This window comes from Perissodus microlepis, chromosome 13, assembly GCF_051167445.1.
Source record: "Perissodus microlepis isolate ML-2025 ecotype Zambia chromosome 13, ASM5116744v1, whole genome shotgun sequence".
Classification (NCBI taxonomy): Eukaryota; Metazoa; Chordata; class Actinopteri; order Cichliformes; family Cichlidae; genus Perissodus; species Perissodus microlepis.
This window is the reverse complement of record NC_140473.1, coordinates 24,713,153-24,739,841: the sequence shown is the minus strand read 5'-3', so window position 1 is coordinate 24,739,841 and position 26,689 is coordinate 24,713,153. Positions and strand designations below refer to the sequence as shown.

General features: G+C 39.7%; 1 long non-coding RNA gene across 1 annotated transcript; it reads right to left on the bottom strand.

Moving 5' to 3' along the window:
* Nucleotides 1-18,603: 18,603 nt before the first annotated feature.
* On the bottom strand, nt 18,604-26,611 carry LOC146375215 (uncharacterized). Its single transcript, XR_014802095.1, has 3 exons — nt 26,396-26,611; nt 24,536-24,829; nt 18,604-21,781 (listed from the first exon to the last, which is right to left on the bottom strand). It is a non-coding gene; the product is annotated as an uncharacterized LOC146375215 (long non-coding RNA).
* Nucleotides 26,612-26,689: the final 78 nt, after the last annotated feature.

Sequence of the window (26,689 nt, the reverse complement as noted above, 5' to 3'; positions counted from 1 at the left end):
CACAAGCTGATTATCATAAGTAGCGGGATTTTACATAAAATATATTTTGATAGATCAAGCTCAGTTTTACTCCCCCCTGGATTCATGTTACTCTGTAAAAACAACAGCAGGACAATAACTGCTGATTAACATTTACTGTTACACAAAGCGCAGGAAATGTTCAGTAAATGCCAGTATTTTTTAATTCAGTCAGCAGTACTTGAAAAAAGTTAAATGGTAAACTTATTTTCAACCCTTTGTGAATATTTTTCCAGAAGAGAGGGTCAGGATCATTGCAGCTGAGCATGACTTGCTGAAATGTGGTCAAAAAAATAAACCACCTTAAAAAAGAAAATGAAACCTCAAGGACAGCCTGAACTTTAGCTCCAGTGATTATTTTCTTTTGAGTATGACTCAGTTTATGTCAGTTTATTTTCCAGTTTTCAAGTGTTTAATCAGTGTAGTTATTGTACTCGAGTTTACTGGCCCCATAGGAACTCTGATTAGAATCAGATAAGTCTCATTTTTTTCCCAGAAGTTCTTCCAAACCCAGGCTCCTGGCCACTTTAGAGAACACTTTGATAGAGACATCCAGCTCGCTTTCAGTGGAAGTCATGTCACATTTGTGCTAACCTGCCCTCAATTCGCCCAGGAAAATAAAAGAGAGAGAATGAAGAGAGAAGAGAGGAAGCACATGAGGGAGGGACGGCCAGAAGACAAGAGCCATTTCTTATTCATCTGATTCTAATTTGGATGTAAATTGCAGGCTGATGTCACTGCAGAGATGCATGTTGCTGGGTAATCACAGAGGAATCCAGGAGAATGATGCCAGAAAAAAAAAGTACTGCTAGACAGGTGCACAACAGAGCTGCTCAGTAGAGCTGTCGCTTTATCTTCATGATCTAGCTTGCACACGATAGAACACAGGCGACGGTGCATATGGTGGCACTCTAACACGCTGTCATACAGTACAAGCCTCTAGTTCAGTCTGAAACTTTGGGCATTGAGGCTCGAGCAGCTGTTAACTGCCAACAGCTAACTCTCTTTTCTTTCTTCTTCTCCCTTCCCCTCGTTCTCTTTTGCAGTCTCTTCCATTCAAATGAGTCCACATCCTCATTCTTGTTGAACTCATTCACTTGTTTTATTTCCTCTGTTTCTTTTTTCTTATACACTTCACTGCCACGCCTCCACCCATCTCTGGGCAATGTGCCACCATCCCAGTTCCAGCCACCACATCTGCTCATGATAAGTTTAATTTCACTCAATTACTGTTCATTAACGAATAATGATCCGCAATCTATTTGCTACACCAAGGCAAAGAATTTGACACGAAATAGCTTGCCTCTTGTAAACATGTGTGATGTTGCTTTCTTGTTGACACATACACTCGCACAAAAATTCCTTTGCCTTGTGTCTACTTGATGATGTCAGAGGTTGATTGTGGGTTTTGGTCGGGGGCAGCTTATAGCTAAGTGACTGCAAGAGCGCCTAATAATCCCTCTGTTCGAGATGGGCCCCGCTGGGGCCAAATGAAAGATGTAATGGGATCCCTCTGTATGCCTGCTTTCCTTGCAGGGTTAGAGATTAACACTAGTGTCAAATTCAGCTCTGTCTGCCACAGCTACGTCTCTTCATCACACTCTCTTACAAACCTGAACATTTCACAGGTTTGAGACAAATATCTGCTAATATGACTGGACATTTTTTTAGCATAGAAATTTCTTAATTTATATTTGCTACTTTAATGTGAAACTTATCAAAATTGAGTTTTGAACATTATCTGTATTTGTACAGTATATATATACATACCAATGTCACTGTCCTACACAGATAACTCACATATACACAGAGAAGTATCCCATGTGATTTTAACTTGTCTGTCATTTTGGATGTGTCACAGTGTAGCCGTGAAGTGACTAGACCACTCGCAAAGGCATACAGACTGGTTCAAGACCATCTGGCAACCACCAGTTGTGAGCGGAAAATGTGACCATTCCCTGACCAGTTGGTGAATCGTTGTTTTTCTTTAATTTAGTGTTAAAGTCCCACTAACAAAGGCCTAGAGACCTATCAGTCTTCACTGGAAGTCACAAGGGAGAAATATGTATTCCCAACCGGTTAGTGAAAACCTTCTTTTAATTGCTTTGGCCACTAACAGATTGGCATGGTTGCCAATTGGTAATTTGCACAGTAGTTTGCATGGAAGACACTGAGTTTTATTAACCACTTAGCAACTAGGGGCAACAAGTGCAACACTAGCAGGAAATGGAGAATTTTGCCTTTAAAGTAAAGGTTGAGCCTTTTGAAATGCGGTTGCTGCAGCACTGAGGCACAACTTTTACTCTGAAGAATAATGTTCTCTGTCTCCTGTCTTCCATGCAAACTACAAGAGATTACAGCAATTAGCTATAGTGACCAAGGCAACCGTAAGGAGGATGTTGGTGTAGCACCCTCTTTGTAACCAATTTCACCTAGAGACTGCCAGAAACCTCCAGGAACCTCTTTTCAGCCAGTCAGGAAATATATGTTTTTTCCCTTGCCACCAGTGGTTGCATCACAACCAATATTGTGGAACAGTCTCGAACAATGCGCGGATGATGTCATATGAGAACCCTGTATGGGCTTTGCTCCTGTGTCTTACTTATTTTTCCAAGTCTGCTTTTTGTGCCAGAGAACAAAGGGCCTACAACATAATTTCCTTTAGGCTGATGATGTCTGTGGGAAAAAAAGAGCAACAAATGAAAGAAAAGGTGCTGGATGACGGCAGCTGATTCTTTGTCAAATTGGCACAAGGTAAAAGTAAATAAACAGGACTGGCTGGCATTACAATCCAAATGTCTATTAGCCAGAGTATGTGTGAGGCCCTCCGTTTCCATATTTTAGGTGCCACTAGTTTTAGTGAATAAAAATGTAGACATGCACAGAAGCAGGAATGAGTAGGAGTAAAGAAATCCAGCGTTACAAGGCTGCCAAAACTCACTGCCAGCAGTCCTAGAGCCACTAAAACAGCCAGCTTTGACCAGTTTCGGTGGCAACAGTGACAGAGTGAGTATTGCTTCTAAGTAGAAACCCAGTTTGCTTCAGTTTGGCAAACCTCTGCGCCTTTACAGTTTGAGCATGAGTGTGTGTGTGTGTGTGTGTGTGTACAGAGTCTCCAGTGCTGGAGAGGCTTCAGAGAAAAGAGAAAGTGTGTGTTTGTGTGTCAGAGCATTGCCACAGTAGTCTGGCAAACAGAACTTGCATACGTGCACATAGGGGCTTAGTGGTGGGAAAACTCCTAACACATGAGCACGCAAAAACACACAGACACGCAGGCGCGCACACACATAGTCAGGAGTCAGCTGTCTACTCCTGCTTCTCAGCTCATTAAACCAAATCCCAGGGACTGGACTGAAGAATTTAAATGAGAACTCCCCTGCCCCCCTCCTTTGAAGTTTTGCCCCTTTCAGCTCACCGTAGCTGGAGCTGCACTTGTAGCCTCTAACAGGTATAACACGCCCACTTTCTCAGTACTCAGTGCTTCTTCATTAAGTACTCCGTGCTGCCTCTACTACACCTTTGGGCATCACACCGGCTGTTTGAGCTGACACTGATGGCCCTTTTTGCTTGGACTCTGACCTTGGGGAGTTTAAAACCCTGAAATCGTATATGTGTAAATCCGACAAAAATCCCCCATCCAACACTCCCACCCAGCCCTTGTTTGTCTGTGCCTTGTAGCTCCAGGTCCCCACGGAAACTGGATAACAGCAATGTTTAGAGAAGCTTGGGATTCATTTGGGATAACAGAGCTTGCCTGACAGGCCCAGGGACTCTTGCAACAGTAACCAGAGAGAGGCGGGTGAAAGAGTGCAGATTAGAGACTTTCAATGAGGACTTTAGGTAACTGTTTTGCCAAAGAGTTCTCTTATCCTCTCATTTAACTAACCGCCACTTTTGGTTGAAAACACAAGACAGTAGTGTTTGATTATGCCTACTGTGTCAATGTCAGTCCCTGTGCATACACCAATTTAAGTTTGTAAAAGTGTTAGTTAAAGGAAAGTTATGTGTACTAACCTTTTTTTTTTTTTTTTTTTGCAATAAGAAAGATAAAGAAATAAAATACAAGTTTCATTTGAAAGTTTTTGCCAATAAGTTTTCAAGGTGCTTCTATATAATTCCGTCCATTGTAAAAATAAGTGAAGAAAACACAAGTTAAAAGCAGGCAATAAAAAAAGGCAAAAACATGCTAATGTTTATTTATTAATTAAATTTCTCATTTTTGTTTTTTATTAAAACTAACTGAAACTCAACTATATATAGTTAAAGAACACCATCTCAAGAAGCCACAGAGTTAGATAAGTGTGTTAAAGAATATAAACTCTGCTTCTCTTACCACTCTTCATTTGTGACCAACTTCATAAGACACCCATTCCCCGCTCTCTCACCCATGACCTCTGACCCCAACCTTGATTTGTCCTTTTTAACTATTTGCCAACTTTTTGGGGAAGAGGCCATCCCTGGCTGTTTCTCTATGGAACTATCCTATCCTCCCACCCCCCCTTAGCTAGGCATCATCCAGTGGCCCTTGCTCTCTGTATCAGCTTTTTGTCGGGGATTTGCCTGCTCAATCCCACAAATCAACAGAGGATAGATGCCTATTGTGCGTAATCAAAGCACTTCCTCCTGGGGTAATCCCTCAATTTGAGCAGGAAGAAAAGCCCAGTGAAGGGGGGATGTTCTGGATCAATCCTATGAAGGGCCCATATTATACACTCTTATTTCACCAAAGAGACACAGCCAGGCACCATTCTTAACCCCCTTTCCCTCCAACCGCCTCCAACTGCTCTCCTTTCTGTTTGTGTTTATCTTTATTTTACTCCCCTTCTCTCTTTATTAATCTGTTTTTTCTTCAGTGTTATTGTCAGCGAGTGTCCTGGCATGTTGGCTGGTTAGCACGTGGCAGCTCTTTTATCTCTGCTTGTTTACCCAAGGAACATTGAGGATGATTGACTTGTCGCTGGCAAAAGCTTTTTTGTACATTGGATGTAGGATGACAGAAGCATCAGCCTAAATGTTTCAGTCAGCCTGTACACAAAGGCCTAGCCAGCTTTCATCTACTAGGTAACAATGTAAATACATTTGGCAGGTTAGCTTCAGTGTGAACTTATGATATGTCATTTTGGTCATTCATGCTCAGGTAAGAAGAAGCTCTCATGGGATTGATTCCATTTTTGTGCATATTTACTACCTTTTCCCAGTACCACAATCAACAACAATCTCACTGTGACTCAAATGCCGATAGAGGATTTGGACTTAATTATATCTGTCAGTCAAATTTATTGCCATCATTGGTAGAAAGGTATGGTAGAAAGCCTGGAATATTTACTAAAAATGCAAGGCTAAACAATAAGACTACATATGCAAAAATGTGGATATAGCTTGGGTGTATATAGCAATTCCTTTATGTAATTTGTAAAAGTGCTACATAAAAAAACACCAGCTTATGCTTGAAACCACATTCATTTGCATAAATAAAGGCGAAAGGTGTACAACTTTTGCTTCCTGTTTGCTGTTATTTTGATCCAACACTCAGTGTGTCCTGCTTGTACAGAGTCCATGCTTATTGCTAGTTGGAGGATGGCCATAGCTTTTGTGTCTGCAAATTGAAGTTAGCATGGAAGTGCCTTAAAGGCATTCTTTTTAATGACCAGCAGGGGGTGACTGCTCTCACTGCAAACAGATTAGATATATTGATATATTGGATATATTTAGGAAACTTTCTTGTTTACACTTTGATCACATTATTGGTACAGCTGCTAGTTTTTCATTATATTAAGTAACATCCATCCAGTCCATCCAGCCTCATTTGGTCTTCGAAACTAAGCGAGGCTGGGCCTAGCTAGAGCTTGGGTGGAAGACTGTCTGTGAATACCAGGTGCTGTAAGAAATGAAGTTAATTTTGTAAATTATGGTCATTATAAGAGTCAGAAAGGAGGCTTAGGTTGATATGGTGCTACTGTAATTGGCACTGGCATCTCACAGCAAGAGGGTTCGAACCTGCTGGTTGACTGGTGCCTCTGTGTGGAGTTTGCATGTTCTCTTTGAGCTTGCGTGAGTTCTCTCTAAGTATTCTTGCTTCCTCCTACAGTCTAAAAACATGAATGTTAGGCACATTGGGGTTTCCAGTGGTTGTTGGTCTCTGTGTGCCCTCCAACAAACAGGTGGCCAGTGCAGAGTGTCTTGCCTTTTTCCCAGTGACTGCTTGGATAGTCTTGAGCTTCTCTGAATTGGATAAGTAGTTAAGAAAATGGATTGATGGAAGAAGATGGATTATACAGAGAAAAATCACTGGCTAATGACTTGTCAGTCACAAGTCATTACCCAATGAATGTGCGGTGCCCCCCAGTTCACAGTCAGATCCACCCGGGCCTTATTGCGCCTGTTTTGAAATCAGCAAACTGCTTAAGTCTTCGTAATGGGACTTCACTAACCAATGGATGACATCACAGTAGACATGTGATTCTTTTATATTGTCTATGAAGGGCATTGGCGTTATGGACAGGCCTCGTGGGTCCAGGCCCACTTAATAAGGTCACTGTGCCCCTTCAGCTAAAATCTAATGATAAACTTGAACTATAAGTTACACTAATTCATACAATTTGGCAATGAGAAACTTAAACACCCATTTTGCCAATAAGTTATTGTAGTGCAAGCTTAATGTAATTATTCAGTTTACAGTAGTTTAGTGCTTCTGCAGCAACTGTGGTAACCAGTATGACAGAGGGCAATGAGCAGATCAGGTCTGGTCAACAGGTCAGGCTTTGGGATGTACCCATCATATCTCTTTGAAACCAAACTCATCAACTCGTGGAGCTAAAGCGTTATCCTACTCGAAAATTGCAAAACAAATGGAAAGGCTTTGAGGATATTGTGTGCTCACGGTCAGCTGTCCTGTTGAGTGCAGAGTTCATTGATCCACCTTTGCACTTAGAGAAAAATTATTTCACCTTTGTCTCCTGCAATGTAAGACAGATATTTTTGCACTTTTATAAATGTGGCTACATGGTCTCTGTGAGTGTACTGTGCATGTATGGTAGAAATTATGCATAGTGTATATGAGTGCAAGCACATTTTATTTTTAAAGTAAATAGCAAAGTAACTTGAGCTGAATGTCCCCTTGTCAGAGTTGGTAACCTGACCAGTTCATATAGTCTCTGCTGACCCTGTTTAGGAACATAGTACTGGATAAAACCAACTATCCATTGCTGGATGATCATTACCCTGGTTTGTCTTTTTTGTCAGATGACCTGTGCTGTATAACCAGAGCCCCTCTGCTTTACCACCTGTGCTTTACCAATGAACCGACCCTATTTAAAAGACCAAGAAAGATGCATTTCATGAAATGACACTAAATCCTAAATTCACCCTTATCTAGTTCCCAAGCTCTGACTTTAAGGTTAAGAGACATCTCAATAAACGCTGGTTAACTGGTATGTTTGTGTAAATAGAAAGTGTGAAAATTTGGTTGTAGACAACAAGCATCACTACTGTTTGTCTCACTCTAAGGATTTATTTTAACAAGCCTTAAGTAGAAACATTTTACTGGCAGTAAATCTTTCATACTGTACTCTGACACTTCCTGAAATTGCTGCCAGCACCTCTTTAGTAAATTCCCCAAAAAATTCACCTCTTATTGTTAGAGTAGACTCTGCGACCTTGTCATGGTCTCGGGTTTTCTCAATTAGTTGCTATGTCTAGGCACCAACAGATGTTTCAGCTGTGTCTGTTAGATCTTTAAGTAGATATTGTGTTTAGTCTTACAGGCAGCTGCTGTTCGTTTCTGTGCTCATGCCTCTCTTGCATCCTTTCATTCAAATGGACTAACTGTGATAAATAGACACAAATGTATCCTAACACGTTTTTTGTGGCTCAACTTATAAATGCCTCAGATGGTTGTTTAATAACAAAATATTTGAATGTCTTTGATGATCTGCAGATTTCTTGATGCAGCGTAACCCAAACTCAGTTTTCCTACATGAGCGTGGAATCAATAGGTGTCATTAAACAAACCTAACAAAACACGACCTTTACTTGAGTTCTGAGGTTACAAAGGAAGTCAAAATAGATGACTGGATTAAGTGAGAGCTGACATCCCCGGAGACTCATTAGAATAGGAGAGGAATAAGGACAGAGAGAGAAATCAGGACCGATCCCAGCTGGGCTGACTTCCCTTTATGTCTGACCTCATCACCAGGAAAAACTTAAAAGACATCCATCTGGTCAGGTACACACGCAAGACACCAGAAGAAGCTGTGCTCTGTGCAGCCAACTCCTATGTGTAAAAGAAACTCTACTGCATGTTTACATTTTAAGTGATTTAATTGGCTTGACTTGGCAGTTGTACCTTTTAAATTAAAAAAAAAAAAGACAATTCAAATATTGAGTCCAAGATATTATTGGTTAATGGAAATTTTTAGTTTGCTTAGAAAGTATAAGAACAATTCCAACTCCACAATTAGACAGTGGTGTCTTTCTATCCATCTGATGATCCCCAAGTACGGTATTTTATCTGCAATATTATAATACAGAGCAACGCGGAAGCTAGAACTGAACACGTTCATTTTTATTTTATTTTATTAAAAATTCAAAGTATTTGATTCATTCTTATAGAGTTAAACTCACAAACTTTTTTCCAGAATTTCCCGTTTTGAGAATTATCACTGACTTTGGAAGCCTTGTTCACAGACATTGTTGCCTTAGCTTCTTATTTATTGTTGCAAATATGTATAATATTGTTTAATAATCTATGATATTGTGTTTACTATATATGAGTAGTTTTACACATTGTATAAGATGAATTACGATTTGTACTTAAAAAAATCTCCTCTTACATAACGTGACAGTATATGGTATATATTGTGAGCTGAGATAAAAGTATGCGAGCAAACTGCTGCACTGTTTGTTTTGATTTAAAGTCTGTATGATCTTGGACATCTTTAATAGTCTTTGCTTCCTGTACATTTAAATTTCAACGGACTGTTTTTAGCAACCTGAGAGTACATACTGCAAAAGTCCATAAAGTCTCACTTTGTTTCAGTCCAGCCTGGTGCACTGGTCCAGCGTGAGATGGCAGCAATGTGTGGCCCGGATTGTGATGATGTGATGGATGATGTGAGTAATTCTCATTAACTGGGAAATGGCACATTAACATTTATTACTTCTGAAAGAGGTATGATTACCTGCACTTGCATTGGTTGAGCACAGCCCTGCGTGCAGGCGCTTTTAATTCCCAGATTACGCTATCCTCATATATATATGGCTTGTGAAACAGAACACACGACTTCTTTATTTTCCTGCTTGCTGACATTTCCAGTAACTGCAGTAAATTTTTAGTCCAACTTTTCTTTTCACTGCAACTTGGAAGTGCGTTTTTTTTCTCTTTTTTTCCCCCTGTGTCGGCAACAGGATCAGACTTAAACCACCTTCTACTTTGCCGCTGTCTGCCTCTAAACACCATCCTCTCCTGTAGTAAGTATGGCTCTGCTCTCTGGGGTCTACAAGTGTCCCAATCCCTTCCTCTGGCCTCGGTTTCTAACCTAGATCAAATGTTAGGCTTTAAAAAGCTAAAGTTTGATGTGGATGAGCAACTGCCTATGAAACACTTTAATCCGCAATGCTGTAATGTATTTAATTTCACACCCTCTGATGGTGTTGCCCCTTCTTAGGATTACCCAAGGGAGGAAGGGGTGGGGGTGGGGGCACGGGGGCATAGCGAGAGAGGAGGGGGCAGTCACTGAAGCTCTTCGTAAGAGAAAGCAAGACTTAGGAAAGACAGAAGGAGAGAGAGAGAAAAGGCACTCAAGAGCTGTTCAAGTAAGGGAAGAGAGTGATGGCAAAGAACAGAAAAAGATATGAGAGAAAGAGAAAAATGCTACATATACACAGAGGAAAGAGTAAGAGTTATAAAGACAGGAGTGAAAAGTGAGGTAAAAAAGCGTTTCCAAAAGCAGAGAGAAAATCTTGGCTTCACAGAGAAAAAAGGAGAATGTCACTTTACAATTTGGAATGCTTGTATTCAAATAAGAGGTCGGAGCTTTGGAGCCCAAAGAATGCAGCTATATCTGCATTGTCACATCCCCCTTGCTTGGATAAGGGGAAAAGACACCCTGGCAAATCCCATTGTAGAGCTTGGGAGCTTCATAAAAGTTAAGGAGCGATGGATATAGTCTTCGCCCCCTTATGAGATGAGGATCTATCTGGCCTGGCTTCGGAAGCCGTAGACGCATACGCAGGGATATTGGAGGCAATAATTCCCCGGGACGGGAGCACACACAGGCTCCTTTATATCGCCCCCTAATATCCAATTTACGGGCTCAGGCCCTCCGCCAGAGCAGCCCCCGAGAACTTAGAATGCACAAACGCCAGCGTGAGATGGAATTAGGGCCAAGTTCTCTTTTCTTCTCTTTGCCAAAAGTTTGAGGCTTACAGAAATATGAAACTGTTTTTTTCTCTCCCTCAGTCTCTGTCCCTTACTCCTTTCCCTTTCCTCTCCCCTCAACCCCCCGCCCTATCCGTTAACCAAATTCATCCATTAAATAGACAAGGAACTGAAAGCAACAAATAATTTGAGCCGGGGATGGAAAATGACTTTTGTGTGGTTTTGGATAATACGGAGCGAGACTTCCAACACAGTGTGTAGGAAATGGTGTAAACAAGTATCACTGATTGGAAATGATATATACTGTAGTCATTAAATATATTTGGCTTTCTTTGAAATGTGTTTCTTCAAGGGTATTGTTGCAATGCCAAATTCCCAAGAAAAAAAATGTTTTTAATAATTTAGAAGAAAAATACATGGGGGAAGGAAGTCTATCATGCTTAGATGAGTGGGGATTTATTTAGGTTCTGGGTGGAAAAAGTAAAAGTTAGAAAGTGTATACATGCTTAAGAGGCGTGATATCCCTCCTCTGCTGATCTCCTTATCCTCTCCTTAGCCTCCCTAAGCAGCATGTGGTGCATGCACACAGACAGGCACACAGACAGTGACTTTCCCTCTGCTATTGCTGGATGAATCTCCTGTGAACCTTGCCAGCCGTCCTTGCCTGTGGATGTATTTACTCATAACAAGGGCTTAGGCCAATAAGAATATATGGTGATTTATACTGTGACCAGCAGGGGATTGTGTTGCCCTGATGCTTTAAGTATTTTACACTTTGCTAAACTCTCTGACACCTCCAGGGATAAAATCCCCCATTTGTACCAGCCCCATCTCCGCCTCTAAGAAACTCAGCACTAAGCGACAACAAAACAAAGTGGGATCAAACCTCGTCATAGCAACGCAAGTCAGAGGAGATAATAATGTATTTGCTCCATTATATCTTAACATAAGAAAAAAACATCACTGTTCTACAACTAATGAGCATAACGTGATGAAAGAGTCTACAGCCTTTGGCCCAAGATGATCATTGTTTACGTTCAAGTGACAAAGCCCTCTAGTGGCCACATTAATTATGACTCTGATTCACTAGCAGCAACGGAAGAATTTAGTTGATCTTAATATTGAGACAAGTCTTCAGATGGAGGAGGTCTGGTAGGACGATCAATAAAGCATCAGAAAACCAAGAGGACTGCTGTTTGTTTGGTTGAGGGCAATGATGAAGTAGTTACTGTACCTAAGTCCAAGCTAAACCTTAATCACAGCAGTGTCCAGGGCTAAAGTGTCCTCAATGGTACCGTAAACATGCATTGCTTTCTTCTTTTTTCTGTGTTTTTTATGCTAATTAGTTCAATTCACAGCATAGACTAGATGAATGGGTTGGATGGCACAAAGTATTGACAGTCCAAAGACTTCTTGATAAACATGCCAAAAAATTTAATGGAACTGAACAATTAAGGCTTCAGTCACACAGGCCTAGAGACCTGACCACAACCACCTGATAAACACTAGCTGATAGGGGAAAAAGTTAGTGATGTTAGTGCAAGTGTTAGTGTTGAAGGTTGCTAGCAGTCACTAGTGTGAAAGTGATTGTAAAGAGGTATACAGTGGTGCACAGAAACCATATTTGTGATTGCTAGCAGTTGCCAGTAGATTGGAAGTCGTGGATGACACTGACTTGCCTGTGGACGCTGCAGGCACAGGTAGTGAAACTAAAAAGTGCGACACAAACTAAGAATAGTAAGAAAAGTTTTGCCTTTGGAAGTTTGTTGGTTGCAGCAAAGAAACGTATATTCTTCTTTGAACTTGAATGTTCTCTGTTTCCAGTTTGCGTTACATTTTTTAAGTTTCACTAACATTTGGAAAGTAAATGGTGAGTCTTTGCAGACAGTCAAGATCTCCCATACAAACTATGGGCTGTCGTGGTAATCTGCTAGCAGCAGTCTGTTTATTGAGTGCTATGACATCTTGTTTCCTACAGGGGGTCACTCCGATGAACAGGTTAATAAATCAATATTCCAGAGACTTTTACTCTACTTAATCAGGAATGTAGTAGTAAGAAGGTTAATTATTTAATTGAGTGTAACCCTTGAGGTGTCCTCGGATCAAAAATGGTCCCTAGGTGAATGGCAAACAAGCATATGGGAATCTCGAGGACACCACAAATTAATATAATAGATATAATAGATTTTATTTATTAGATAATGCTATATGAGTGTTTTACACCTGTTCAAAGAGCATAAAATAGCAACAGGCTAATCAGACATGGTTTGATTACTTTGCAGTTTGCATGGTCACCTCACCACAGCAAGATGCATCTCTTCTGCAACCCCAGACAACGCTCATCTTTCTATTGTATACTGAAACTTGGCGTGACGGTTGGGAATGGAACGTAGGAATCGCTTGAAGGCAAAGGAACAATGTTGTACATTAAACAGATTCAGGTTAGGAACGCCCAATAAAACAAGCTGTTAGCACTGTGGTTATGTTTATTGTAATGCTAGGTTGTTTTCCTTGCCAGGGCGGAATGTCAGCATGATGTTTCTCAGGTGTGAACACACGTGCGCACGGTAAGTGAAGTGTGCAGGCACGAAGCCGTGGTTTGCAGATGATTGGCTTCTCGTTCAATGTTAGAAAGCAAATTGTAAAACTCTCAAGGTAGTTTGGAACAAATTGTGATTACTGGGCCTACATTTGTTGAGATGCACGTACTAGTTACTTAAAACAGTTAACATCATTTTAATGGCCTCTCATTCTATCGCAGCTCAGCCACTTTCAATAAAATTTATAACATGTGATTAGATACCTTTTTTTAACATTTGATCGTATTAGAGAACTAACATATGTATATAAAAGATGAGACATTTAGAGTCCTCCTCTCACCTTGGTTATTTAATTCCAGCTGTGTGCCATGTCTCTTTTCTGACTTGAAGGAAAAAGCACTTCTGCAAAAAATATACTCGTGCATCCTCGATTATACTTCATCCCCACCTCTTTTTGACCTCCAGATGCATTTTAGGAGCCGAGACATCCTTCAGCATGGCATATTGAGATTGATTTCCAGGTCACAGCCAAGAGGACAGAAGAGACGAGGAAGCACAAATAAGCAATATGAGAAAAGCCTTTTGTGCTTTCAAAAATGGTGAATAAGAACAAGCTGATGCCATCTAAAATACAGTGGCAGAATTTGAATTAAGTCCTTATTGTGAATCCTTATTATGAATTTAAATGAATTTATTCGTATTTGCTACTAAGATGCTAGATGTCTTGAGTTCTGAACCTGATTGGACTAAAGAATCTTTAAATATTACATTAAATCCATCATCTTACACCGCACTTAACTTTGACAACCAAAGACAAGCGGTTGCAACTTTTACAAACTTTTCACACAGAGTTGAAACCAAAAAGTAACCTTAGAAAACCCCTCGTACGAGCTATTCGACTCCATCAAAATCCGTCTTTGTCATAAATTATCAAGTCATTGTGGCCAAATTCTCTAAATGCTATCGCATTTGAGAACCCAACGCTAATATTATCCATCTACCTTCCCCGAAAGGTCAAGTAAAGTGTGCCCAAGTCATAAAAATTCCCCATCTCATTATTTGAGCATTTTTCTGGCTAGTGGCAGGGGTGCAGTGCAGTGGAAATGGAATGATATATTGGCGTTGGTCAATAGTCGATCTATAATGACTGTGTTGTTGGGCTTTCACTTTAGAATAATTTATATCCTTCCTGATCAATAACTAATCTTGGGCATAGTCAGCACTGAAATAAAGAGGAGAATGATGATGGCAGGGGGAGAGGCTCTGCTGGAATGTGTGGGAATGTGATGCCCCACCACCCCCCACCCCTCACACCCACCCGCAGTACACACACACACACACACAGGTCTCTTCTCCACCAAGTAGTTCATCACAAACCATGTAAAGTATGGGTGGAAGTGTACTTTTTAGAGGTAAATGATTGATTTTGTGTTATATATGTGTGTGTGTGTGTGTGTGAGAGAGAGAGAGGCAGAGAGAGATGGGGAGAGTGATTTTACTTAAACAACTATCTTTGTGAGAACTACTTTAAGTTTTAGAGCACTGTCGTGCAGTTCCCATCTCTTTCTCACAGTCCGTCAGAGGGCTGTTTGATGAAGAATACTTGGCCTTAGCATTAGTGTTGGGGTTAGCCACTTAAGGTTACAGTATTATGTTACAGTATTATGTTACAGTATTATGTTACAGTATTATGTTACAGTATTATGTCCTCACAAATATATCTACACAAGCGTGCATGTGTACGTGCCCAAACATCTACATTTCTGTTGGTGTTTTGAACACGAGTGTGTACTTGTCCGAGCATGTCTGTGTTTGTGTGCCTTTAACATTTATGTGTGTACTTGTGCGCGTGTGTGTTGGCCTGTGGAGCTGAGGGGGCTGAACCCTCTGCCCTCAGATTAGCCCCTGGTTGATAGGATTAGGCTCTAATGACTGGGACTTGGAAGACAAAGGGAGTTTCTGCAAAGAGGCTTAGATATGGAAGAATTAACAGCAACCTTGCATTGCTCTTTCTTTCTCTTTAGCTTTTCTCCTGCCTTGTTCCCTCCTTCTCTCTTCTTCTGTCTTTATGACCTTTCTCATTGTCTCTTGCATAGTCTTTGTCTCTGGATGTCTTATAACACACTGATGCTTTCCATAACTGCTTCCAGACAAGTGCATCCACTCATGTACCTTTGTGCGTTTAGAATACACAAATGCTCACCATTTTTTCAAATTGCATAAACTTTCCCTTTAGACTGGGGACACTTTGTCTTTATATTTTAGCTTAAATGATTGTTTAGATGTCAGCAGATATCTGACCCTTTTGGGTTTATTGGTATTGTATCTATATAAACTTCAACTTATACACTAAAGGTTCGCATAAGTTTTACATTTTCAGACTTCACCATTCAAGCTCATGATGTGATATATCAGGCTATCATTATAACTTTCGTTGTGATGCTAAATTCTTCCATTTCTATGTGTTACTTTTCTAAAAAACAATCTTCTGTATCTTCTAGTTTGAGGTCTGAACATTTTATTTTCACAAATAATAATAATACAAACAGAAAATGACTCTGTTTTAAGTCCTCGGAGACAGAATTCTTCACATTTACTCCAGAAAAACGACCAAGAATTTGAGCTCTCACTGGGAAAATCAAACATCTTGAAACTCTTTGATACGATTCAGTGCCGTCAAATCACCGTCAATACCAAACAGTGCTACAGTGTCAATGGGTCTGGGTTTTTCTATAGTCAGCCTTATTAGTGCTAAATGGTCTGATGCGCCAAGACCCTGCTCAGGTTCTAATTGCCCCGGTCTCAGATGCTCTTTCAGAGGGAGCGCCAGCCGAAACGCAACACAACAACAGCAAAAGAGAGGGATTTAGGAGATTTTCTGCCAGCTTACGTAAGAAGAGAGGAGAGCAGCTTCTTTTGGTTGGAGCAGAGTTTATGTGAGCAAAGATAAACCCATTGGTGGATGAAACCATTAGAAGAGTATTGCTCAATAAGCCTTGGTATTTTAATTTGGAGCAGAGCGTGTGTTGTGTTTGAAAAAGTATTGTGTGGGATGCAGTGCAAGGCCATGCTAGCAGTGTCTGCGAAAAGGAAAAACAATGGGGGGAGAATGATGAAGAACCTCAGAATAAAGCAGGGCGGGGTGGATGTCAAGGTCTGTTTGGGAAGTCATGTATGGCGGTATGAGTGCGAAGGCTGAGTGTTGGTTTACTGAGCCCCAGCTGGGCTCTAATCCGACTGACTTTCATAAACCTGACTGGGCAGAGCAGCCACAAGCATTGGCATTAGCACGAAAGAAGCACTGTGAGGCTGTGTACAAGCCAATCTTCTGTCATTACTAATCCTGTTACTCAGCTGTTTATTTAGTATCCTTAGTTTCTTGCCAAAGTCATCATCTCAACTTCATCAGTGAGAAAATAAAGAAAGCTCCATCTGAACACGTGGTAAAGTTTTATCAGGATATAAGTGACCTACTAGCATTTAAAAATAATGTGAAGATGGTTAATTTTGCACTTTTAATTACTCTGCAGTAGCTTTTTCTTATCTCGTTTAAAGTAAAACTGTCCCAAATATTCCTGGAAAGTAATAAAATGGACACAATTAGTGAGTAATTAGCAGAGAGACTTGGCCTGATATGTTAATACGTCACAATGATTCTCAGTTCAAAGTCTGGATGTGGAGGTAGGATCAGCGAGGCAGCCTCGGCGCACATGTCAGAATTCCACCTCAAAGCCAAATCAACTGCATTTACAGTATAATAACAGTGACATCATGCAGTTTTCCTAACTATCCCCTGAGTTATGGTGAGTCCAATTTGCCCTAAAATGCTTGCATACGTATGTACACACAGTCACATATATGAAGTTGTGCGAGCGCATGCACACACACACACGCTTACTTCTCTACTGTGCTGTACACCCACAGTCTGTTAGCTTTTATCTTGTGCTGGGCAGTAGATGAGGACCATATGCAGCCTCAGTGCAATTATAGTGTGGTGAATTGGTAGGACAACAAGAGGGCGTTTTAACGGAGCAGTAAATGCAGGTAAGGGCCTGTATTAAGCCAGATCAGGTTCCACTGATGTTGTCAGCTGGAGACAGGCTCTCAGACAGACTGTGAGTGTGTTTGTAGGTGAGTCCAAGCGTATGTGTTTGCATGCAGGCATGTTTTATGTGCATGTTTTGATTGAAATGTAGGTAATATTATATCAGAGGAAACAGTTACCTGTGTTTCTTTGAGGAGCAGTTTTGGTTACCAGCAATGTGACTTTCTTCATAAGTATGTGACACACGCATATGTAATTTACCTGTCTAAATGGCTGAAGGAAATTGCATGTGATCCATAATGGTTATGGGGATATGACCCCACCAGGCTTTTTTTTTCTTCTAGTGTCTGATAGGTGAAAGGTCAATCTCTAAATTGTTTGTCTGCAGCCCTGTAATGCTGACTCCCAAGGGAGGCTCGGCTTAACCCACACCGATCCTAAATCACCATTGTATTTAGTTTTTTTCTAAAGTTAAGAAAAATAAAAGTATTACAGTAAAAAGTAAATAAAATCAATAATTAATATTAATGTTTGCTAATTAGGTTTGTGTAACAAATGTCCAGTGGTAGAGGTATTTCATGGAAAGCAGAGATACCACAGTGCAAGTAAAAGTTCTGTATTCAAAAATTGTTATCATTAAACATTAGGAATAAAAATCTAAATATACTGACGAATCTTAATTGAAATAATAATTGTGATGAATGCATAATTTCATAAAAATGTAATGCAGTAAAATTTGCTTGTGTATTGAAGGATTATTGCTATTAAAAATTAACCTTAAATAGTAATTTGAAGTGCGCTACTTTGATCAAATGTGTTACCTATGACATAAACCCTTTGAAAGAATGCAAAGCTGCTTGATTAATGTAAAGAAAAATGTATAAAGTACAACAAAGGAGTAATTATGTCCAAATCTGCTTACTTTTTCATCGCTGTAGACTACTAGTTTTGCAACATCTTTCTGATACTTGAGCACGCTCATCTGATATTTAAAATGAGCTGCAATCAACTGCCAAGAGCATTTTGTCAATATTGTACGGAAGCAACAGATGTATGCACCATTACCTGCAAATGCTGTATCAGTCTATTGATTCTGGACTATTTAGGAGTTTAATCCACATTTATGTTCATACGTTGGTTATTTTTCAGAATTTGGTGAAAATAAAAGGAACACAATAGCCAGCTGCAGGGGAAGTTCTGGTGGTTTGGTGGTGAGGAGGGAATCCAGGCACAGTGTAATCATTGCTCACATGTCAATCCAGACTGATCAGCTCTGTCACTGCTTTTGGATGGAAACAGTTTTTTCTTCCCTGTGCGGAAAGCAGAAGCGGTCAGCCACAGCTGCCCTTCTCCTGTCTTTGTTGTTAAATGACAGAAATATTTAGAATCTGTTTTCCATTTTAGTTATGTTTATTTGAAAATGGGTCATCCGAAATGAAATTTCTTCTGCTGAATGAAAACTCGATCACAGCTTTTTTTTGTTTTGTTTTTTTAGGCTCAAACTGATTTCAAAACATTTTAAAATGTAGGAGTTGTAGTATTTTAAAATAAATTATGCATGTCAGAGAAAACAGACATAAATGTTCAGTGACTAAAACATGTATTCCCAGCCGTAACTTCAGAAGATTTTTTTATTTGAGTTTGCTGAGGAGAAACCACATTTCTTTTTTCATTTGTTTAACCAATGTATCCACATGGTACTCATGTACATTTCCATAGAAGTTATAAAACCAAGATGCTTTTGCAAACTCGAGTTCAGAGATTGACACTTAAACCACACTAAAATATGTCTGTACACAGCTATAGATATTTATCTTGTCTAATGTGTCTTCTTTTGTACCCGTATGTGATCACTAATAGTAAATAAAAGTACAGGAAAAATGAGCTGCAGTGAGTGCAAATGAGTTCTTATATTAGCATATAAGTGTCAATGGACACTTGCAGATAAGTGTTTCAGTAGAAATCACTGTAACCCATTACATTCCTGGGAACAGTTTAACTGTCATAAAAAATAGTTTTAAAGAAAACCAAACATTGCACAGTAAAGATTAATGATTAATTCTCACCCGAGAGGTGATGCTATATGAGGCTTTTTAGAACGGAGGCTTCGTAATTCACAGGTTCTGTCTGCATGTAGAAACTCAAGGACAAAGCAAGAAAAGTGAGAGGGAAGACTAATTATTGGAGGCAGGTGTGGTATAATGTGTCATAAACAAATGAGGAAAAAGAGAGTGACGGAACAAAGGGTACAAAGATAGAAATGTCAAACATTAGCGTGTGCCAAGTCATCTGTTGTTGTCTTTTGATGGTTATGACACATGTGATAATTAACAAAAGCTTAGTGGAAGGCATTTACAACAAATCACGCTACCTTGATTCTTTGACAGTTTTCATGTGGGTTTAGAAAAACTTTTCCCAGAAAACAAGTTTGTCTCATTCTTTGAAAAGCCTTGGTGGATTTTCTCTTTTTAAATTGCCTCCATTTACTGTGAAGCCACAGTTAGTGCACAGTAGAGCAAGCTTTCACCATATCGCTGACATTTGTTGTTATGAGATGAATTTATGCTTTGAAAGCTTCTTTATTAGGATCCTTAGGGTCATACAGTATACAAGGGATCTTAGATGAGAGCTGACCGCTGACCTCCTCTTGAACTTCAGTAGAGATAACTTTGTTTAGAAAAGATGGCAGTAGGTTCACTAGAAACCGCTGCAGTCAATCAGTATATTTAGTAATCTGATTCGCTGCTGCAGGGATGAATGAGTGCCCTGCTGCTGAACTGGAGTGCACACGTCTGACCTGTTATGCCAAATATTTGCTCTACATTTCATCTCAACATTTTCCTAACAAATGTGAAATTATTTTGAAGTCCAAGTCATAACGATCATTGGCATATTGACAATATGTCTTGTAAGCTAGTGGCTCTCAAACTGTGGGGTGGGCCCTCTTTTGGGGGCAAAGGGCCACTGCAGGGTGCTATTGATGACCTGGGGGAGTTATGGAGTAAAACAGAGTTGAATGAATAGAACTTTTGTAAGGAAATTACAATGTATCTATATTTAACTAAAGTTAACAATTATGTTGCTTTTTTCACTGTTGGAAAGGTGTTACGCCAGAACCTGAAGGCATCACAGTCTGATGAAATCCACAGACAAACTTGATATTTATATACAGCCTACTGTAAATTGATGTTGTATCTAGTTGTTGCATATGTCTCTCCATGTTTTATCTTAATTAAAACTGTGATAAGGAAAACATCAAATGCTTTAAAATGTAAAGGATGACAAAATAAAATTCAAGATTTATTCATATTTATGTGATGTTGGTTTATTTGACATTTTTACATTATATATGAAAAGTTTTAAATTGCCGTATTTTTTATTTCGCAACTGCAATAAAACAAAGTAAAAGGATCTCTCAGAATTAATTCTGAAACACTTTGCAAAACACTTTGTTAAGAAATGAATTGATTTGCTATTAACTGGGTGGCCAAGTCAAAGAGGTAAGTGGAATGCTGCAGCTTTTATCACCTTCATTGACATACCATATGAGTACTTCACAGTGGTTTTGTGGTGAATGTTACAGCTGCATTTTGTAGTGACCATGTGTTTACTGCTGCCTGGGAGATAAAGAACAGCCACAAGCCAACACTGGCCGTGGTTAGGGTTTTTCTATTCTAGCAGCCACTGTGGCAAGAAACTGGCTATCATCTGGAGGAACGGCTGTACAAGAAAAGATTTTTTAAAAAGTACAATTTGGCTGGAAAGCCTGAGGAAAACATCTGTATATTTGCTGTAATGCTGTTCAATACTGAAACCTATTTAGATTAAATTGATTACCCAACTGTTTCCTTTACCATACGCTGCATTTTATGCTATGGACACAATACTGTTTTATACAATTTAAAACAAAATATGTCAAGGGGACTGGAATTTCCCTTGATATGTTTATTATATGAATTAAATATCTCATAAAATGTACAAAAACAAACATGACTTCTAAAATTTCTGAAACAGTCCCTTTTAACCGATTTCCATATAAGAGTAAACTAGCTAGCAATCAACTTTAAAGATATCAAGCTCAGACTGAATACTATATTTTGATTTTAAAAACACTTTATAGCTTCCTTATAGCTGATGTTGGCTGTTTCTCTACTGGGGTTTCCTGGTTTATTACCACTAGGCTATGCTGTGCTCCCAGGCCTCTCTCTGCTCCGGCCTAAACTCACACCCATCCAGAAAAAGATGAGTCTTCACACCTCTTCTGCAGCCTTGCCTCACTCCTCCCTTCCTATCACTCTGTTTTCCCCCCTCCTGGTTTTATAGCTTAGCTCCAACACCCAGCTTTTTCCACTCGCCCTCTTCTCATCGTCATCCTTCATTTCTCTCCTTTGCCGCTCTCCTTTCTTCTCACTTTCCCTCCCTCCCTCTCTTTCTCTCTCTCTTAGGTGCTGATCAATTCACAGTCTCCCTGGGAGGTGTGAGAAAAGCCCCCCCTCATCCTCACCCATCCACCCGCAGCCACCCTTACCCCTCCAACCCTGAATGGATCACCTTTCAGATCATTCATCCCTGGATTTTTATTTTTTATTTTTTTTTGGGGTTACAGGGAGTGGGGAGTTCAAGTGATGATGATGATGCCGATGATACTCTTTTCCTCCTGTTCTTCAGTTTCTCCTGTCCTCCTTTTTCACTTTATCATGTCTCTTCCTCTCTCTGCAAAAGTGTCTGCGACACCATTAGCACACCTGAAATAATAGTGCCGGTGACAAATGCTGCTGGAAGGGCTGGTTGAGAGAGACGCTGAGAGGGAAAGACAGAAAGAGGGAGAGAGTTAAGGAGGTGTGTCTGTGTGTGATAGAGCGGTGAGCTCTCTATCTGCCTGTGGTGTTAATTCAGATTCTGCAGCCCTTCAGAGTAAAAGTGGAGCTGCTGACCTGGTGACCAATGGCACAATGTGAAAATTGACGGGCAGCATTAGACACAGCTATTATTACAGGAATCTGTTCTCTCTGTGTTTGCGCACTTGAACGCACATGTTTAGAGGTTTATATGCCATATGTAAGAGTGCATCTATTTTCACACACTTCTCACTGTATAGGAAAACAGCTGTTTATCACATTATGTATCCATAAGTGTTATGCAGTTTGAGTGTGAGATCCAAGGTGCTCTTGTGTCAGTTCTTGATCAGTCATTTGCAGTTGTTTATCATTAATCCATATGCTAATATTAATTATGCATTGCCATCAACGCAATTCATAGAGAAAGCAGTAGCAGTTCCCTTAGTGTTGAAATTTGATGAAGCTTTGAATATCTTTCTACATTTTGAAAATTAGAATTTTACACCTAGTAACATCTTGATGTAGAGGGTTTATTAAAAAACACAGCTGAGTGATTTGTGCACCACATTTTATCTAAGGTTTGAATACTGAAAGTGTTGATTTGTTATGTTTAAGACTTTATTTGAAAAATGTTTCTCTTAAAATGTTAAAATGTTACCTGTGACACTTTGACAATAAATGAGCAGATCTGGTTCATGTAATATCAAAATTTCTAATCCACCTTAAAATAAAACAACCACTCTATAATCAGTGACAACGCACCAAAATCCTTCTCACACCGTTATATATTTTATTAACATATTAAGTTATTCACATAAATAATGACAAGAAATATGACAAGTCACTTCTTTATAGAGTCAAACAATTTTATTCTGCCTTTAGTCCAACGTTTGGACCATAAAGTGCTCACAGTGCAACAGAAGAACGCGTGAAATTTAATAGAGCCTTTACGCTGCGCGACTTTAGTATGTTATTTGAATGATCTGGTCAGGAATCTTCCCGTCCTTCTGCATCACATGTAATTTCTAACAACTCCGGTAGAAGGCGCAAATGATTAAGCATTAATGTGTGTGAGAGGCGAGAGCAGCTCAGATTAACATTTGGGCCAAAACGAGGATCCAGCAGGAGTGAATACTCCCTGAGCTGATTTCATGGTTTGAAATTAATATTGCGAATCGTTTAAATACTGTGATCATACCAAAGTCAAGCTTATATCATTACCTAAGCCAAAGTATTTGCCAAGATGTTTGGGCACCTTAATTATACTGCAAACATATTAGTGTCACTCTAGAAAGAAAAGCACCAAGCTTTCACATAAATCACAGCCCAAACACGCTTACAATGATTAAAACGAACTGTAGACCATATAAAAACAAATGCTGCACTTTCATATATGATCAGTATTTTTATAAACGATGCTGGATAATATGTATAATAAATTAGCCTTTTTATAATGAGTCATACCTGCATGTTACATCATATTATTTCTTGTTGCACTTACGTTTTAATCAGATATAAGCAAAATAAATGATTTACTTGTATAAAAAAAAATAATGAGTGCCTTTTTCTGACTGAATAGTTTCTAACTGGAGCTCACAGAACCTAATTGCGCCCTAATGTATCCTGTTGGGTTTTCTGACAGGCGTTAATAAACTAGTAGTTTCATAAAATTAGATAAACTGTGAAAACTTTGCAGCAGGTCTGTCTGTGTTCTGAAGCAGTGACACAAAGCAGAGAGGCTCAATGGCCTTTTTGCAGATCCCAACATGTTTAGGCGCAAAGCTGCGGAGCTGCAAAAAGTTTGACCTCAGTTTGACTCCGCAGGCTGCCAGTTGCTCCTTGTTTTTTCAAACAGCTACAGACAAGCAGTGATACAAGGGATCACCAAGAGCCAAGCGATGATTCATATCTCTGACCTGGAGGGGTTTAGTTTGTTATTTATTAGGCTAAGATTCAAATTAGCCATTTTTCTCTCTTTACATATTTACATAAAAAGCGAAAAATAATCGCGATTAACTTGACATAGTTTGGAATAAACACTTTGGATACTCCTTCTCTGCATTTAGAGTTTTAACCGAATTAAGTATAGCGTGTGTTTGTAGTGCATAAGGTGTGCAGTTTCTCTTTGTGTTCACTCTGCACGAGTCAAGACGCAGAGGCCGTCTAACAACGCTTTCATTTGTTTCCGCAGTCAAACATGCTGTCAATTTGCATTCAGTGGTTTGAAAGTAATACCTGCTGATTTTATTGAAACGACTCAAAGCATTATCGTCATCGCAAAGCGGATTAAACAGAAGTGACGGTATTTGCCCCCCTGCTCTCTTTCAGGATACCAAAATGCGCTGACCCTAACGAAGGAACAGCTCCGAGAGAGAAAGTGGAGCTCCAGTTTGCTTTTATGGATGCTAATTGACGTAGCTTAATTGCTTTATAATGCTATAGTTTTTTTAAGTGAACAAGTGCTAATGTGACCCCCTTTCATGTTGATTTAACCTTACTTCTTCCCAATGACTCGCGAAAATTCAGTGTAGGTGAGCTGCATTATAATCTTTTGTATTCAAATAAATATAAATTTAGCTGAAAGCTGATTTTAACCGCAACATCCTCTTTAATTAGTAATAACTGAACATGAATATTTATGTAGCATTCTTACAACTAATTATTTGCTTTGCCGTAAAATGAAGAAGAAAATGCGAAAATGAGAACTTCTACTCACCATTAAATAAATAAATCAGCAAAGTGGACGAAAACAAGTCAGCACAGTTTATTATTTGATCCCGTGTTCTGTGCGTAAAAGTCCGTGCCTTCTGGCTTCCCTGTGTCCGTGCCTCGAAGCCTCAGCGGCCAGACTGCGGGAGCCTTTGATAGTCATTTCATGCCTGTAAAACTGTCCCATCGGATCCTAACGCTCGGGTTTTACCACAGGAATCACCGCTGAATGTGTGAAGCAGCATTATCGTATTATGACACCGTTTCTGGCATCGGGGCAGATGATCGATGACTGGACGCACTGCACGGGGAAAAAAGAAGAGGGGTGAAAAAACTTAAAGCAGGCTGTCACAGACCAGCAACACCTTAACACCTCATGAGCATAATCAGGAGATAAAATGGATCTTTTAGACACTCTCCATTCATGTGTGATGGGCTGAAAAATAAATGAAAAAGTTGTGTCGGTCATCGTCATGTGACAAAGAGTGACAAAATCTGCAAATATCCTTTTGTAACTTCAGGGGGAAAAAAACTAATAGCTTATCTCTTAAAACTAATCATGTCCACCTTAATCCGTTTTTATTATATTTCTTCATATGCCACGGAATATCTCATTAATATTTATGTAGAAATAGGTAATCAAAGTTCATTTTTAATTAAAAAATATCAGCTAAATTAAATAAGATTTGTAGTTCTTCTCCTCCCGGTGAGGAACCATATATAATAAGATAAAATAGAAAATTCAAACAATTTGGTTAATTTATACCCAGACATTATTCAGTGGTATCATTACTTTTCTGAAATTCCTCAAGAATCCAAGTTCCCTTTCATATATTAAAGCTCATAAATATTTGACCAAACTTTTATAATCTCTGTACGGCAAATCGTGAAACTCAAGTGAACGCTTCATTATAAAAAAGACAAAAGTTAAATTAATAAGGACTCCGAGAGGAGAGACATTATCATATCTTAGGAGTAGTTCTGTTTGGTTAGGGAAAGTTAAGTGAAAGTGTAAGTGCGTTTAGAGGGACGTAATTAAGTTGGAGATGTGAAAATTTGTGTGTGTTTGGTAGGGGGGGGTAAATGGAAAGGTAGCGAGGAAAGGGGGTGTCTTGGTCAGATATTTTGAGTTTTGGCTAAATTACCCACTGTATAAGCTGACAGAAGCGTAAAGTGTGTGTTATGTATCCGCGGCCGACGTTTTGTTTTGCACCTCCTCGCCAATGTGGCCTAAAACCGATCAATCAGCTCGGGATCGATCATGTGGGGAGCCAATAGGGGGCTCCCATCTCTTTGCCTCCCTGCCATTGGACAGCCCGGGCTGACTGGAGCGACCCATTCGGCACTACTGTGGGGGAGATAAGTGGATAACGTTTACTGTTATTTAGACATAAAAGATGCTTTGACGACGACTTTAATGTTTTATATACTTATTTCAGTATCCACTTTTCTCATGACGACTCTCATCAACATCCGGAGTAATTAAGCTGCTTTTGTTTGAAAAGCAACCAACTTTTAAAATAAGTATAAATGTTCCAAATGACGTGTTTAAAGTTGCTTTATTGTTCTTTCTATCTAGACTGGACAATTTCTCCAAGGTTTTTATATGTTGTTTGCTTCCAGTCTTTCAGTTATAAAATCAAACACGGGAAGCAAATCGACTGCACAGAAGTCGAGCTGCAAGGCCGAAAACCTGCAAAACTGGATGTTTGGCTGCAGTCGATTTCATGCATAAAGAATGATGACAGCCTCTCAGAGGCTTCGGTTGGCTGCAACATTACTGGGATGAGCTCGACTTATTTTATTCTACAGCTCATTTTCTTTCATTATAAAAATATTATTAACTTACAGGCTCTTAATAACGTACCTGAGAACAGCTCACTTCAGAGTAGAAAGTTGGTTCAGTAACTCGTTTACAAACTATAAGAAGAGAAGTGGGTGCTGGACGTGTCAGTTCCGAATTCACGTGTTTTCCAGACTGCAGAATAAAGTCAGTTTGTGAGGATGAGACATGAAGTCGAAGTCATAGATGAATATTCTGTGTTTAGTGTTGTTCCAGCTCGCAGTGCGGCTGGCTGGCTGGGCTCACAGGGTCCTCCCACCCCCCCTCCTCTCCGCACGACTTGCTGCAGCCCGGTGCGTTGTGTAAGAGACGCGACCT